Source organism: Humulus lupulus, chromosome 9, assembly GCF_963169125.1.
Source record: "Humulus lupulus chromosome 9, drHumLupu1.1, whole genome shotgun sequence".
NCBI classification, from domain to species: Eukaryota; Viridiplantae; Streptophyta; class Magnoliopsida; order Rosales; family Cannabaceae; genus Humulus; species Humulus lupulus.
The window spans coordinates 115,957,675-115,973,891 of NC_084801.1; the positions used below are offsets into that span (position 1 = coordinate 115,957,675).

At 35.0% G+C, this 16,217-nt stretch overlaps 1 long non-coding RNA gene across 1 annotated transcript; it reads left to right on the plus strand.

Moving 5' to 3' along the window:
• Positions 1-2,499: 2,499 nt before the first annotated feature.
• Positions 2,500-3,998, plus strand: LOC133802039 (uncharacterized). The gene is made up of 4 exons (XR_009877127.1): positions 2,500-2,652; positions 2,731-2,808; positions 3,311-3,377; positions 3,824-3,998. It is a non-coding gene; the product is annotated as an uncharacterized LOC133802039 (long non-coding RNA).
• The last annotated feature ends 12,219 nt before the right edge of the window (positions 3,999-16,217 follow it).

Genomic DNA, 16,217 nt, shown 5'->3' on the forward strand with positions numbered 1-16,217 from the left:
TCATGTGATTGAAGCTATTTTTCTTCATCAAATTCACCAAATGACATTGTTAGATATTACAAACTAAAAATAGTTGATGCATGTATACTACTGTCTATACTAAACTTTTTCTATTATTATTTTATTTCTATTATTAATTTCTTTTTAAATATTATTGTATTTTTTATATATATGTCAACATTGTGTTTAGATGTTATATATGTAGATTATTGATATAAATATTTATATATAATATATAATTATAATTTATTCTATTATATATATTTAAAAATAATAGTGAACTAATTTTTATTAAAATTATAGACAATATTTACAACTTTAAAAGTAAGCAAACGTGCATGGCACGTTGTTTCTACCTTATTTATATATCTATTCTATATAAAAAAAAGTGTGTAGATAACGAAAATTCTTAGTTTCAACGATTTTTTATTTTTTTTCCGTTAACTTTAACGAAATATTCTTATATTTAATAGAATATTCTTATATTTAATGGTATATTGTAAACATGACTTAATCTTAAATAAAATTAAATAAATAAATAATTAAATAATTTAAAATAGGATATTTTCAAGATATTTTACAATGATAATTATTTAAAAATTATAAAACCATACATATAATAATTTAAATAAAATTTAATTAAACTTAATATTATATTAAACATATAATATATAATATTTTGTTGTCACTGCTAAATTACAAAAAAACTTAAACAAATATAAATAAATTAACTAATTAAAATATGATATTTTAAAGATATTTTATGATAATTTAAATAATTAAATCATATTTATTTTTAAATAATAAAGGCATACATCATTTTTTTTATCTTATAAATTTGTGTGATAGTTTATTTTTTATCAAGTGATTGAAGCTCTTTTTCTTCATCAAATTCACCAAAGGACATTGTGAGATATATTAGAAACTAAAAATAGTTGATGCATGTATACTACTCTCTATACTCTGAATTTTTCTATTCTTATTTTATTTCTATCATTAATTTATGTTTAAATATTATTGTATTTTACATATATGTCATGTAGCCATGTAAATATATATCTATGTCAACGTTGTGTTTAGATGTCATATATGTAGAGATTATTGATATAAATATTTATATATACTATAGAACTATAATTTATTCTATTATATATATATATTTTTTAGAAAAAATAGTGAACCAATTTTTAATAAAATTAAAGACAATGTTTACAACTTTAAAACTAAACAAATTGCTTCTACCTAGTATATATATATATATATATATATATATAGATAAAAACAAGGTACAATGGACAATTAATTAATTTTATTTAGAAAATATATAAATTTAATTTTAATATATTTTTCTAGTTTTCAAATAAATTTTAGATATAAATAAACTATGTGATATCTATAAAAGAGGTATGTATGATATACACATAAAGAAAAATTAAAAAGAAATTTAAATTATAATATCTTCCCAATCATTTTTTTTTTTTTATTTTTGTTTAAGTTTAAATATTTTTCCAATCATCTTTTTTATTGCTTTATCACTTTTAAATATATATCTTTTAAATTATCATAAAATATCCCAACATATATGCCTTTTTCCAATTATAAAAAAAAAAATGAAATGAAAAAGATCAAATTCTTATATATGTCAATCAATAATGTTAACTTTGTTATTAATATAGTTTCGTGCATATCTTTATATTAATCCAAGATAAGATATAATTTTTTAAAAATGGAAGTTTCCATTTGACTCCTTCCACTCATCACTGAAATAGAGCTTAATTAATTAAGAGTGAATTATTGGTGCATATATGTAACGACCCAAATTCGCTAATAAGGTTTAAGGGCCTTGATTAGCGTGCCAGGAGGGCATGATGGGATTTATGTGTGACTTTAATGAGTGAAATGCATGAATATGATTTAAAGCATGTTATATGACTATTTGACTATTTGAGATGCATGACTATGTGTATTAGTATGCATGTAGGCCCTGATTATGTTAGAAGGGCATAATTGTAATTTTGGCCATTTTGGGCATAACTGTATTGTTATGTGATGATTGTTGAGACCACAGTGGTACATGGATGTATCTGTGATTTGTGACTCGAGACGATCCCAGAGAGCAGATTAGCGGAAAGTCATGGCGAGAATTTATACCTGTCTCGGGGCGAGCCTGGGGGTATAAACAGGAAATTTAGAGAATATATTGAGGTTAATTTTGATAATGAGGAATACATATTTGGTGATTTATCAGGTATTGGGAAGCAAGCGGGAAAATATTAGAGACACTTGAGGATTAGCGGGAATTGGGTAAAATGACTAAAATGGCCCAACGTGGACAAAAAGGTTTAGAGTTAATAGGGAGGGCATTTTGGTCAATTGGCTTTTTAGAGATAGATTAATTGAGGCTTTATATACTTAGTGGGATTGATAGAGAGAGTTATATGGCTGTGGAAAAGAAAGAAAAAGGAAGGAAAAGAAAAGAGAGAAAACAGAGGGGTTTTTCCAAAAGGGGCGGTTTGTGCATTCTTGCACCATTTCTCTTCATTTTTCTTGGGGCAAAGCTCAATGGAGAGCTAGGATAGGCTGAGCATCAAGGATCTTAAAGTTAGACTTGAAGATTTGGCAAGGATTAGCGAGAACACATCAACTTTTGAGGTAAGTTTTTAGAAATTTCAGTTTTAAGGGTTTGGCTGGTTTGACCTATGTTTTGAGCTGAGTTGATGGGAACTTTAGGGAATTTCTGGGCAAGCTTTGAGGAAGAGCAAGCTAAGGAGGTCTAGGAAATGAATCAAGGTCGAAATTGCATCAACGGTATGAATTCTAAGCCTTTAACTTGATGTTTGACTGAATTTCTGGGTTTAGGTTCATCTATGGTAAATTTTGAGATTTGGGATGAATGTGCTTGGGTTTTGAAGATTTGGGATGCTTGGGATGAGTGGAGAGTGTTTATAAGCTTGATTTTGAGTTTGGTAAAGATTTGGGGAAGTTTGGGTTGAGAATGGCTCAAAGAAATCGCATAAAAAGAAAACTGGTGTTGCCTGCCTGCAACTAGCGCTACAGCGCTAGTCTTTGGGCGCTGTAGCGCTAGGCCCTGTTTCTGGGATGCTGATTCTGCTTGTAGCGCTATAGCGCCCTCTTTTGAGCGCTGTAGCGCTACCCTGTTCCCAGAAAGGGGTTTTTGGGTTATTTTTAAGGGATTTTGACCTAGGGTTCGGGGTTCGATTTTGACCTAGGGGGGGCTCGGGATTGGTCCCGAGGCTAGGTTTTTCGGACTTGGGGTTTGGTGTTGACTTTGACCTATGGCTGTGTTTAGGTGTGCGCTAAGGCTCGAGTGGGATCGTGCTCAAGGAGTCAAGTGATGAAAGCTATCAAATTGACAGGTAAGAAAACTATAGCACCCATAGGACAGGGCATGGGCCCATAGTGTGATTGCAGGGCACGGCCCTATATTGCATTACATGTTAGGGTGCATACTTGATTGAATTGATATATGTTCAAATGTTATTTGGGTTAGACTATCTGTGATTATAGTTGAATGAAACAGCGAGGAGCCGAGAACGGCAGTGGGGCCGAAAGTACCACTTAGCACGTGAAGTGCTTGTAGTCAGGGTGGGACCCCATGGATACATGTGATATCCTTACGGTGAGGACCGAGACCCCAGGCTTTGGTAAGGCTTCTGGGGCGGCATGGCCGGGTCGCTTAAGTCTAATGGTTGACCCGTTTATCTGTGGACTATCTGATATGATTAACTGTATAATTTGCATATGTTATGTACTGTATGAGTTTTCTTGCTGGGCTTCGGCTCACGGGTGCTCTGTGTTGCAGGTAAGGGCAAAGATTGAGTCAACCAGCCATGAGTACGGAGAGCATGAAGCGACGCGTACATGTTTGGCGTGCCCGGCTGCTTTGGTTGGGGGTATTTTCGAGAAATGGCTGTAATAACCTGTGATTTTAATAGCGGACCAACTGTAATCTTATTTTAAGTTGTAAATAGTTTTCAAACCTTATTTTGGGATCCCAAATGTTAAATACTAGAAGTTTTCAATGAAACAACACATTTTTAAAGATTACAGCCTTAACTTTTGTTTAGTCACACTTTTGTTTTAAAAACCTCGGTTATCGAGTTCATTGCACATTGTTTTGTCTTAAAACTCACTTGGTAACGGCTCTAAGGAACTAGGGCGTTACAATATATCCCTTCCACATAATAGGCCTACGTGGACTTCTTAATTTTTGGATGCCATATAGTATGTGATAGACGATCATGATCGAATAAAACTGTTATTTTTTAAAAATTAATAAAATTGATATTATTATTATCATTATAAATAATTTTTAAATTAACTAATTAATATTTTATTAAATATTAGAATATTCTATTAAAATTAACAGAGAAATTTTTTTTGTTAAACTATTAATCGGTTAGATATACACTTTTATATATAAAGATAACCAATAAATAACATACTTCTTGCACAGTAACTTATAAAAAAAATTAAATTAGTTTTGTTCAATGATTGATAATAATAAAATCATATCAAATTTCAATTCTAATATTTTTTTAATTCTTCTCTAAATAATATAAAGAATTATAGTATCAAAATTTCATTTTATGTTATGCGATTATCACAAATATAAATTATAACACAACAAAAAAAAATTAATTTTATACGGTTTGAATTTTCTTGATTATCTTAAACCTACTCATTATTACCTACACATCTAAAAGATTGAAAAAGTTTTACTCACTAAGAAATTACTATTTATTTTTGGTTATATTGGGGACGACTACAGTGGCGACATGCATTTTGCCCATATTGGTAAGGGTGTCTTTGTTTTTAGCACGTAAAAAAATTATAATTTAATTTTTTTGTATATGATGGTGTATATTATAGTTATTTAGAATATTATACTTATTTTTGGAAAATTTCGAATAATTTACGATACCAAAAATAAACTTTAAAATAACTTGTTTCACATGCATATAAAACAAGTTTCAAAACAACTTATTTCTTATTTTCGACATTGTAAATTATTTAGAATTTCCCAACAATTTGTGGGAGATTCTAAATAACTATATTGTACACCGTCATATAAAAAAAATTTGGATTGTAATCTATCCATCAGCCGAAAACACGAAAAAATGTTATTTTGAAACATGTGTTTATACGTACGTGGAACAAATTATTTTGAAGTCTTTTTCGGCACAGTAAATTATTTAGAATTTCTTGAAAATCGATGGGATATCTACTACAATTATATTGTACACCGTCATATAAAAAATTTGGATTATAATTTATTCACATACTAAAAACATAAACACCTCTACCGATTGGGAAAAATCCATGCCCCTACCATAAAATTTCCAATATATATTTACAGCATGAGTCTTACAACTCACATGCAATATATTTTATTCAAACTTATATTTGATGCATATAAGATGTGACATATATATTTAGGAAAATTTTATACTAGGAGTGCAAGTTTAGCCATTACTAGAAGGGGTATTTCTCTTTTCGGTATGAATAGAAATTATAACCCATATTTTTTTATATGATGATGTATATTGTAGTTATAGTAGGTACCCCACCAGTTATAAAAAAATTCTAAATACTTTAGAATGCCAAAATCTAGAGTTTAAAAATATTAGTTGCACACGTATTAAAAAAAACACGTGTGTAATTTATTGTTTGAACCTTGTTTTGAGTATCGTAAATTATTCGGAATTTTCAGAAAACTGATGAGATGTCTGCTATAACTACAATGTACAACATCATATAAAAAAATTTGGGTAATAATTTCTCTACATGTTGGAAACAGAAACACTCCTATCGACATGGGCTAACTAGCACCCTACTATAGAATTTCTCTATATATTTATTAGTATCACTAAATATTAACAAAATTTACGCTAAAGTATTACACATATTATTCTTAGAACTCATTGATTTGATTGAAAATAAAAATAAAGATTAAAGGTTCTAAAACTCCTTATTAAATTTAAATTTGTAATGAATAGATATGAAAGTGTCTTAAATATCTCTTTAAGAAAAAACAAAAGGTAGGGAGCAAGGACCATCAATTGAACTTTAATGATAAGGAATCATTATGATACTTTTAAATATGAGGATATTATATTTTTTTCAAGAGAAAAAGAAAAATCACAAATTTATTATTATTCTTATTTTGTTAAAAACATCCTACTACAATTACTATATATTAATTTATATGATACTGCTCACACATGGACTTTATAATAGGCACTTTTATAGTATGTTGTATAAAGCATTGTTTCTCATTAATTCTCGGTGTGTATTCTAATTTATGAGACCATTATTATAAAATTATATTTACCTAAAACCGAAGAAAAAAAATAATGTTTTTTTTACTAGAAGAAGTTGTTATAAATATTGTTGGTTAAGTTAGGTAATCTAGAAATTCTGGACTAATTTAATTGATTAAATTGTACATATATATTTTTGCTTATAGAATAATACCATTTATGTATGATAAAGTAAATAAATCAATTAACTTTTTTTTAGTAAATATATAATTTAAATGATTTACTTTGTTAGGTTTTATTAGGTAGAAAACGATACATTTTCATTATGTTTTCCACCTATTTTCAGCTACGAGGATAATTTAAAATTAAATAATTGGTGGTGTCGACGTGGTTTTTTGCCAATAGTATATTAAGAAATTAAACAGGTAGATTAGTGCTAAATTATAAACTGTAATGAAATAATAAACACTCTCTTGAACACACACAATTTTTACGTGGTTCAGTAGTTAAATTCCACCTAGTCCACGAGTCAATATTATTACTTTTCTCTCTTAATTTCTACAGAGTTTTAGAAATACAAAAATGGTCGCCCCCTTCCCTGTCTATTATTCCTAGTATTTATAGGGGAATTTCATAGACAGGTTTGGGTAACCACATGAATAAATTGTTATTATTAATGTCCTAAAAGTATGTAAAAATATTTTATTGGTTTTAAATAAAAGTACAATTTTATTATATTTGAATGTTATAATTACTATTTGAATTAATAATATATTATAATATCAAGAAAATTCCTTATTCATTCATGAGAATATGATCTTGTATTAGTACGAGAGAATTAAGATCATATATAATGAATAAAATAGTCAGTAACATATTAAAGTAAGGAATCTTTAATGAATGGTTACTAGTATGGTTTACTAAGCATATGAGATGCAAGTAATCTAGATTCGGAATACTGATGTGGATAGACATCTTAGTAAATGTGTTGTACATAATAGAGATTATATATGACAGGACCAATGAGAATTAATTATCTTTATAAACTTGTCGTTTGAAGTAAAGATTTAATTCTTATCATAACAGATGATCATTTGTAGATCAGTCTAAATCTTGAGTATTCATGAACTCATGTTTATGTTTATTGGATTTTTTTATTCACTCGTTAAGGTCTCTTAGAATAATGATGTTAATGACTCTTTTTTTTTTTTGAGATTCGATATCATGGATGACTGGAACATGAATTACAATATTGGAATTCATGCTTTCCTAACGGATCGAATATTGTTTCCCTTAAAGGTTGATTCTGGAACTGAATAGTTATTGAGCTCAAATCTATAATTAGATTATAGATTACTTATTCGCTAGTGAATTAATGGTACTTAAGGATTAAGAGGTAATTAGAAGGGTAAAACGGTAATTTTAACCAGCTCTAATTAGCAAACCAATAATGGAGGACATAACTACATATATTGATTATATCAATGGACTACCAGAGAAAACTTTGTAGATATAATTGTATAAATACTTAGAGTGCAATTCTATATTTATAGTGGAGTAATCATGGAATTAATAAATAAGATTATTAGATTAAAGAGTTTAATTAATAATCTGGTTTATTGGAGCTTCGTATTATAGGTCCATGGTCCCGAGATCACCTTTGTCCTACACTGTCAAGGGTAAGGATGTCAAAAGAAAGATTTGTTAAGAGAAATGACTAAGTTGCAAATGAATTAATTTTCTAGGACAAGGAAATAATTATTTGATAATTATGGGTAATTAATTAATTGTGAATTAATTAATTATTTAACTATATAGTTTTTTATTTTGAAAAACTATATGTTAAAATTAATATTAATCTTTTTTGGATTAATATAAAGAGAGAAAATAATATATATCTTATTTATAATATGATATTTATTTATTTTAAAACTTATATTTAAAGATAAAGTTAATTTTAAAGTAAATGATATTTACGTTGGAATAAATATCTTATCTTAAAAGTTGATTAAATAAACAAATGAGAAAATTAGGGCAACCCTAATAGGGCTGGGTGACACACTGTACAGTGTGTAGCGCCTAGCATTGGTTTTTATCCCTGGGATTTAAATTTTGAATTTCAAATAAATTTGTTTAATCAGTTATTTAATTATTCTTTTTAAATATGATTTAAATAGATAATTAAATGAAAATATCTAATCAGTTTTAATTTGAATTATATTTGAATTAAATAATTTAATTAGATTAAATATCTTTATAAATTTAATATATGTGATATTCTGAGAATAATGGTAAATCAGACTCTCTCTCTAAAGTGATATTTTTCTCTAAACCTAAAAACTATTCTAAACCTTCTCTCTGTCAAAACTCTCTAGATCTCATGTGTTGAGTACATCTAGAGAGTCACATAAATCAACATTTTGAATCCTACGTGCCCACACACGTCCTTGTGTGTTTGAGGATTGGTCTGGAAGATCAGGGTGTGAGATCTCAGAACACTGGATAGGAAGATCATTGATTTATACAAAAAGACTCAAGGACACTTGATAGGCTACAAAAGGTAATCCCTGATCTATTTGTATGTGATTTAATATTTATATATGTATATGATCCTGGCTGGTATTAATATTTATTAAAATGGGTTCATATATTTCGTTGCGTACCTTTGATTTGATAATTTAATACCAACATAAATAAGGTATCTATTTAATACAAATTATTCCCATTTACATCGGGATATGATTTGATAACAGAATAGAATATACTCCTGCTATCTCGGATAATAAATGATAGATATGTGATACATCCTAGGCATTAATGAGCGTATAAGGAGTCTCTGAATCTCTTGGGATCATTCACTATGCGTCTTGTCCAAGTTTCCACAAGCTGAATGTCTCACCCGAGCTCGTGTTCAACGACTATCTGAACCCTAGCTTGTAGTAAGCTCAGAGCGCCCAAAGTTGGATCTGGTTATTATAAGTCTCGAACTCAATTGTTATCCTAAGAGGCGATCTCATAATAACCTGTGTATTGTGCTGTCTAGCCCCCAAACTCGAGCTGTTCACATCACTGTTAGCCAGATATTCTACTTGGCTATTTTTCCACGTATTCATCTGTGAGATGTACTCGAGCCGAGTAATTGAACTCGTGTTAATTTCAGTGTACAACATTTTCTCCCCCAAGCTCCTACTTGTGCTTGATGTCGTCACTTTCTGACATGCACAGTAGGGCCTTTTAGGTTTCTGCATGTAAAATCGTGCCTGCCCACTACTCAAATAATGGACACGTGGCTGCCTGCAATTGGCGCCTGTTCAAGTTTCGAGAATTGTGACAACTGTCCTGTCAACTTTTTGCCACTGTATGGTTCATTTAATCTAGGCCTTTGGATCTTGAGCTAACCCAATCAATTGGCCCGAATTAATTCTCGTAGTTTACGTATAAAGAGGGTGATCAAACATGAATCTTACCACCTTTGCATTGAAAAACTTTCCTTTCAAAAACAAAGTTTTCCTTTTTCTCTTAAACTCTTCCCAAAAACCTTCATCACCTTTCAAATTTTCAGAAGCTTTCACCGAGCTTCCTGTGGACATATCAACATCTTCTTTGAGCGAACATATAATCTGTAAATATTTCCTCACCTGGTTTGAAAATTTTCAATTCTTTATTTTCCAGTGAGTTTTTTACTTCGAAAAATGCTCATTGCTCAATATCGTTTAGGCTATGTCTAAGTGTAAATAGGAAATAGGGTTCGGTTTAGGCTAAATCAATGAAATCAAACTTGTTTAGAAATAAGGTACTCATAAATCTGGGCAAATTTTTAGGGTTTTTCTGAGAAAATTCTAATGGTAAATCAGTTTGAATACCTATTTTGGGTGTAGAAGCCGAAGGGGTTTTAGATTTAATCCTAGGTATCTTAAATGTTACGATTCCTTAGGCGGTTTTGCATTAAAATGCTTTCAAAAGGAAAGTAGTGATTTGACGGATCTGACACACGAATCCATAAATATCTGGAAATTTTAAGAAATAGAAGCGTGTGGCCTAGGGCCACGCGTTGAGGCTAGGACACAACTTAGCTCGTATAATTTTTCAGATCTCGAAAGTAAACCACTTAAACCTTTGGTATTCCGTACCTCCACAACTGTAGCTAGAAATCATCTTCGGTCAAACCTACTAATAGTCTGCTTTGTCGTCAGACGATCTGAATCATGGCACCCGCAAAGAAGAATGTCGCGAGCTCCTCGGCTCAGAACAAAGATGAAGGTAAGCAGGTTGCCTCTGAGTCTCCCATCCCTCATTTCGGTCCTGTGGTGGAGGGAGAGATTGTGGTCGACCCCAACGCATTCTTTGAGGCCAAGCACATAGTCTTTCGAATAACGACTCAGGGAAAAGTTAACAAAATCCTACTGAGTGATAGGATAGAGATGGGAGTTGATGGACTTATTGCCCGACCTACGCTGGAGGGAGAGCGGAGTTGTGCCCCTTTCCAAGATGACTATGGGGCTTGGAGTGATGAGCACTTGAAGGCTGGTGCCTTCTCCCATTGGACCAGTATTTCGCGGACTTTCTGAACTACGTCCAACTAGCTCCTTTCCAGCTCCCCCAAAACTCATACAGGCCTTTGGCAAGGTTAAAATATTTGTTTCAGAGGCACGAGTGGGAAGTCCCCACTCTAGCAGACATCCTGTACTTCTTCAGCCTCAAGGCCAGTCCCGACCAGAAGAGAGAGGTGATGGTTTTTACTACCTCACCCATTTCCCAAACTCCGCCTCTATCATTGACCTCCCTATCCACCCAAATGACTATAAAGATTTATTCTTTATGTCAAATGGGTTCAAGAACTGCGACCATCGATACTTCAACCGTCCTCGTAAGTCTTTTATCTTTGTGAATTCAGCACGTGAAATTTTTATCACTTGTGCACTATATATATATTTTTAAATATTCTGACTGAGTTTGCTCTTTGTGTAGCTATATTCGCGAGGACAAAGCAGTCTGTGACCCTCGGGGGTCAGTACGAGACCTTGTCTAGTCTTCCTCCCGGGGAGAAAGACTATCGCCAGATTATGAACGACGCCACCATGGTGGCTTGCAATCTAATCAGCAAGGGTCAGACGTTAGCTCTGAGGACTCGAGTTCATCTTGGGGTCATCCCCGAGCTCCCCCCTTCTCAAGAGACCTTTCCAGCCAATGAGGACGCCGAGGAGGAAGATAACGTGGAACCTCTTGTTTGTAAAAGGCGAGCTCCTGAAGATAATCAGGGGCCCGATCCTGAGCGAGCCGCGTCCTGGGCAACAGCCAACCCCTCCAGCCAAGGTAACCCATACCCTCATAGAGAGTTAGATCGGGCTGCTGCCAGTTATAGGCTAATTCGATTCAACCCTAACCAGCTCGTTAGTCGTCACCCTACTGACTCGGACCTAAACACAACCCTCCTCTAGTGCGTGGACCATTTGGTGGTACGCTATGATCATAGCTACCCCAAATGTACCATCATAGTTGACAACACTTTTCAGTTTAGATCCACCATTTTTTAGGAGTATGGGAAAAATCGTAGATTCTGATCTTCCCTGCTTCAGGGCGCGTATGCCCCTGGTTTTAGGCAGTACATAGATGAGTTCAGCCTCGAGGAAGGACCTGAACCTCCTAGGATCCAGGAGGACATATCTTTAGATTCTCCCCTACCTCAGTTAATCCCAGAATTAGAGGTTGTGCCTAGCCCAATCAATACCCTCGAGCTGATCGTAATATATTCCTCCCCTAGCCCAGAGGGTAAGGTTCTTACTCTTCTTCTTGTATTTATAATACTTTTGAATAATTATTTCCATAAACTGAATCCTCTGCTCGCTCCTTTTTAGGTGAAGAGATGGAAATGTCACGAGCCCCGGATTTGAGGGGTGCTTTTAAGGCCGGCAGGACCAGAGCTAGTCTCGTGGTGAAGATGCCTAGAGTGACCAAGAAAACAGCTCCAAAGACGGGAGGTACCAACAAATCTCCGTCTAAGGACAAGGGTGCCAGCACCGCCTGGGAGCAGCAACAAGGGAACTTCCCACAGCTCCGGTAGCAACGGTTATTGTCGAACAAGCTCCTCCTCCTCCTCCTCGACACATACCTCCCTCAAATCTCAAGTGATCTAAGGTGAAGCTCCCATTGTCCAGTTCCTGGTCAAGCCACACGACCTGGACAAGATCTCCGAGGCATTTCGGGGTATTGTGTACGAGATGGCAAGCCACATGGTCGACCATGCTTACAGAGCCAATGCCAGAGATTTAAGGGCTATTGAGGAGCGCAGTCCTGAGGACGTCCTCGAATCTGTCATGGGGATGAACCTTACTGTGAGTCCCTTTCACTCTCTTAACCTTTTTTTTTCTTTTGTTTTTTTTTTAAACTATTCTTGACTTGCTTCATTCTTCTACAGTCTGTCTTGGCCCAATTTTGAGGCATAGCTCGCGTTAAAGCCAGGGACGAGGAAATCCAAGCTGTCTTGGGCGCCGCTCAAGAGAGCGAATAGGCCTCCAAAGCTACCCTGATTTCTTCTCAGGAGGGCGAGTGGTCTGCAAAGGCCGCCCTGTCCACCTCCCAGGCTCAGGTCATGGAGGCGAGCCATCGCGCGGATCAACTTCAGGCCAAAACTGAAGAACTCAAGAAGAAGCTAATCAAGGTCGAGGCTAAGGCCAAGGAGGAAGCTGCAGAGTCCTCATCTCAAATGGAGGAGATGCTTTGCCACTGCTGGGCCTTCAACCAGGACGGGAACTTCTCTTTCATGCAGCCCAAGCTATGGGATCCGTATCTTGCTTGGTTCAAGATTCGGTTATCACAGGAACCCTCCGAAATTGGCGAAGCTTTTGGAGCTGCAGAGGGGGATGAGGAGGAGGTGACTTCGCTGGAGCGAGCTGAAGGAGCTTAGTGATTTTATTTTTCACCCTTTATTATTATTATTATTGTTATTATTATTATTTATTTATTTTTAAATTTTGTAACAGTCCCTTGGGACCAAAACAATTTCCTTCGGGCTTAGGCCGAAGTTTTTTTTCTCTTTAAGATGACAATATACTTTTGAATATACACCTAACTTGTGATCGATTTGTGTTTCCCTTAGTTTATTATTTTCTCATGTTTATGAATTCTTAGACTCTTGTACATTTGAAATCTTAGGGATTGACTTTTAGATCGAGATAGATTTTATCGATATCTTAGTTGTATCCAAGAATTTTCTTGCTTATTTACGTCATACCTGTTAAGAATCAAGCCTCAGACTTGGTTATGTCCAAGGTTTTTAATAAACTTAATAGCATTATACCTATTAGATATCAGGCCTCGGACCTGGTTATATCTAGGGTTTTTTTTGTAAGCTTAATAACATTATACCTGCTAGAAATCAGGCCTCGGGCCTGGTTATATCCAGGTTTTTTTTTGTAATCTTAATAGCATTGTACCTATTAGGGATTAGGCCTCGGACTTGGTTATACCCAGGGTTTTAGTGATTTCTCAAACTTAGTTCACGTTAGGTTTATTGAAAACTAGAGCTTTAAAAGCCGTTGAATAATCAATTTCTCCAAACTCCTACGTTTTTAATCCTTATCCGAGTAAGCTTAATTTTCTCAGAAACTCTCCTCGGTTATGTGCCTCCCAAGAAACTAGAACATATAAACGTTCTTGGTTGCTTTTACAATGTGAGCTTGTAATAATAAAACAAAGAAGTGGTTATTTAATAATCCAAATGTTATTGAATTGAAATGGATTTTATAAATAAGCCCTACATAAACGGTAATACTATTGATAATACTTTTTTAAATGGAGGGCGTGCTAGGTCTGTGGGACTATTTCTCCATTTAGCCGGGCTAGCTTGAAAGTTCCTTCGCACAGGACCTCTACGATCTAATATGGTCCTTCCCAGTTCGGGTCTAACACACCATCCTTGGGATCTTTATTCTCCAAAAAGACCCTTCAGAGAACCAGATCGCCTAATTCGAGTCTGTGTCCCTTGACCTTTGAATTGAAATAACGAGTGATCTATTGTTGATAATGGGCGAGGTGTAACTGTGATGCCTCTAATTTTTCTTTGATCAGATCGAGGAATGCACTAAGTATCTCATTGTTATGATCTTGATCAAATGTCCTTTGTCTGCGAGTAGTCACCATTGCCTCAATTGGAAGCATAGCCTTACTTCCAAAGGTTAGGGAAAAAGGGGTATGTCCTGTGGAGGTTCTATGCAAGGTCCAGTAGGCCCAGAGTACTTGTGGGAGCTACTCGGGGCATAATCCCTTGGCTTCATCTAATCTTTTCTTCAGGCTTGCCTTCAGGGTCTTATTTACAGCCTCAGCCTATCCATTGGCTTGTGGGTATGCTATCGACAAGAAACTCTTGGTTATGTCATATTTTTCACAAAAGTCTGTGAAGAGATCACTATCGAACTACGTTCCGTTGTCTGACACGATATTTTTAGGGAGTCCAAATCGACATATGATATTCTTAACAACGAAATCCAGGAATCTCTTCGAGGTGATGGTTGCCAGAGGTTCAGCCTCTACCCACTTCGTGAAATAATCAATTGCCACTGCTGCATACCGAACCCCTCCTTTTCCCATTGGCAGGGAACCTATCAAGTAAATTCCCCATGCTGCAAATGGCCAAGGGGATGAAATCATGGTTAGCTCGACTGGAGCAGCTCAGGCAACTATGGAGAAATGTTGGCATTTGTCGCACTTTTGCACATACGTGATCGGGTCCTTTGTTAAAGTGGGCCAAAAATAGTCCTATCTCAATACCTTCAGAGCTAGGTTTTTCCCCTCAGCATGATCTCCGCAGAAGCCTTCGTGTATTTCTTGTAAAATAGTTTTGCTTCCTCAGGCAAAACACATCGCAGGAGGGGCAATGAATGTCCTCGCCGATATAGGATTCCCTCAACAATTACATACCGTGGAGCTTGATAAAGCAGTTTTCTCGCATCTTTCCTGTCATTAAGTAGCTTTCCAGTCGTGAGGTACTCCATTATAGGAGTCATCCAGGTCGGTCTTATGTCAATCATTCTGACCTCCACCATTTCTCCCGTTACACTCAGGCTTTCCAAGAACTCCACCGGAACTACATTCAATGTTTCGACCTCTTTGGTGGTAGCGAGTCAAGCCAGAGCATCAACGTTGGAATTATGCTCGCAGGGTATCTGCTCAACGGAGCTAAACTTAAACTTAGACAACTCGCCCTTTACCTTTGCTAGGTAGGCCGCCATCTTGATGCCTCGAGCTTGGTATTCCCCCAATATTTGATGTACCATGAGCTGGGAATCACTATAGCATTGGATGGCTTTCGCCTTCAGCTCTTTCGCCACCCTTAGCCCTGCCAATAAGGCCTCATACTTCGCTTTATTGTTGGATGCTTCAAACCCAAACCTGAGAGCTGTATGGAACCGATGTCCTTTAGGTGAGATTAAGATTATCCCAACTCCCGATTTGTTTTCATTTGACGATCCACCAACGAAGATTTTCCATAATTTCTGCACTAGCTCCCTTATCAACTCATCCTGAAAACCAGTGCACTCAGCCACAAAGTTAGCAAGGGCTTGACTCTTGAATGCTATTCGTGGCATGCATAATATCTCGAACTGGCTAAGTTTGATGGCCCATTTTAATAGACGTCCCGACGTTTCAAGCTTTTGTAACACCTGCCTTAAAGGTTGGTCGGTTAAGACGTGAATAGAATGGGACTGGAAGTATGTCCTGAGCTTCCTTGAAGCCAAAATGAGACAGAATGCAAGTTTTTCTATCAGTGTGTACCGTGATTCATCTCTGAGAAGCCTCTTACTTACGTAATATACGGGTTTCTACGCCTAATTTTCTTCTCGAACTAACACGACATTGACTGCATTCTCTGTCACGGCCTGGTAAAGAAACAGACACTCTCCAGACGTCGTCTTTGATAGTATGGGGGGTTCAGCT